General features: G+C 34.1%; 1 long non-coding RNA gene across 1 annotated transcript; it reads right to left on the bottom strand.

Annotated features, from left to right (window-relative positions):
• Positions 1 to 527: 527 nt before the first annotated feature.
• On the bottom strand, positions 528 to 1,117 carry LOC130894629 (uncharacterized). The gene is made up of 3 exons (XR_009059355.1): positions 919 to 1,117; positions 696 to 867; positions 528 to 637 (listed from the first exon to the last, which is right to left on the bottom strand). It is a non-coding gene; the product is annotated as an uncharacterized LOC130894629 (long non-coding RNA).
• Between the last annotated feature and the right edge of the window lie 623 nt (positions 1,118 to 1,740).

The raw sequence follows: 1,740 nt of genomic DNA, 5'->3' as shown, positions 1-1,740 counted from the left end.
CTGAGTTGTTCACTAGCTTTAACGCTTCGTTTAAACCATACTATTATTGATCGTACCTTTTCAATCATAGTCATTAAACCCTCTGTATTTGTTAATGAATTTTCACAAACCAAATTAAGAGTATGAGCGAAGCACGGGATATGCCGATTCTTTCCAAATTTGTCATCTATGGCTTTAACCATATTGGCTGCATTGTCCGTCACCCCAGCAATAATATTATTAAAATCAATTCCCCACATTTCACGAATATCGCCTAATTTTGAAGCAATATAGTCTGCTGTATGAGACTGTGTTAACTCCACAATACCAATTGTTGCTGACATTAACTTTGTATCGTAGACAAAGTGGACAGTAAAACCCATGAAGCTTTTAGTTTGCATATCTGCAGCCCATATATCGGTAGTGATGGTAAAGTACTTACATTTCTTCAAAATATTTTTAAATGCTGTTAAAATCACCTCATACTTCTGATCCACATTGTTTTTTATTGTATTCCTAGTTGGTACTTTGTAGAGAGATACTATATGCTTCAACAAGGCGTCAAAACCCTTTCCTTCCACAGTACTGAATGGAAAATTGTCCTGAACAATAAATTTCACTACTGCATCCGTCACCTTCACATTTTTAGAGCCACCGTCTAATAAGAAACAGAAAAAAAATCACAAAAGGTGATGCATTGTAGATAAAAAATGTACCTTGGTATAATGCAATGTTTTTGAATGTAGACGAAATTGTAGTCTGCTGGAATCCCGAACTCACGTTTTTATTTCCTGCACTAGTACTTGGTTCTGAATCTGACTCAAATTCCGGATTTGTTATAGTTGAAGCTGAAGAATGGTGAGCACTATCTTGCAGATTTAACTTTCCCTGCAAATTTTAAATGTTAAATAAGACAAAATAAATCATATCAAGCTTTACCTCATCTTGGCTTAGTGTAGGACTACTTCCAACAGTTTTGCTTCTTTTCTTAGATGTCTGTGGGTCATCGTAATCAAATCCGTCATCAGTTAAGTGTTTCAAAATAGATGAATGTTTTTGCTTCAAATGTGTTTGTAAATTTGTTGTGTTTCCCGAAGTTTTCAAAACTTTTAGGCATATGCTGCATTTAGCATTTTTGTCACTAACTTTTTGAAAATATTTCCAAATATTACTTCGCGGTGGAGCCATATTGTCAGTGACACTTTTACTTTAACGAACGATAAACAAATACATTGTTTGTATCCACTCTTTTCACTGTTTTCGCTTTTTACAATGAATACGTTTGTAACTCTGTGAATAAGTAGATGAAAACTGTGGTATTATCGAAAAAAACAATTGCTGGCGTATTTATCACAAATATTTATCAACTTTGTACGGGGAAAAATCTAACTAGCTAAATATCAGGCGTCTTCAAGTGACAATTTTTGTGTTTAGTTCCCTACTGCAACAACGTCGGGTTGTAACCTACACTTCTTCACGGTAGTACTAGATGGCAGTGAGTGTGCGGCGATGTTGGTTATCTTATAATAATTTTCGATATATTTTTAAAATTACTGATATTTATATCGCGATATATCGCAATTCATGTATCGATATAAATATATCGATACATTTATTCAAATATCGTTATATAAAATTTATCGATATATTGTTGCCATCCCTAGTCTTTGGTCAATTTCTATATTATTAATCCATGAAGAACATCCAGGTTCAGGCTCTGCCTCAATCATCAGTGATTGGTCCATAGTGGCTTTGTCAGAT

Source organism: Diorhabda carinulata, chromosome 5 (genome assembly GCF_026250575.1).
Source record: "Diorhabda carinulata isolate Delta chromosome 5, icDioCari1.1, whole genome shotgun sequence".
Classification (NCBI taxonomy): domain Eukaryota; kingdom Metazoa; phylum Arthropoda; class Insecta; order Coleoptera; family Chrysomelidae; genus Diorhabda; species Diorhabda carinulata.
The sequence above is the reverse complement of the archived record's forward strand: the minus strand, read 5'-3'. Positions and strand labels throughout refer to the sequence as shown.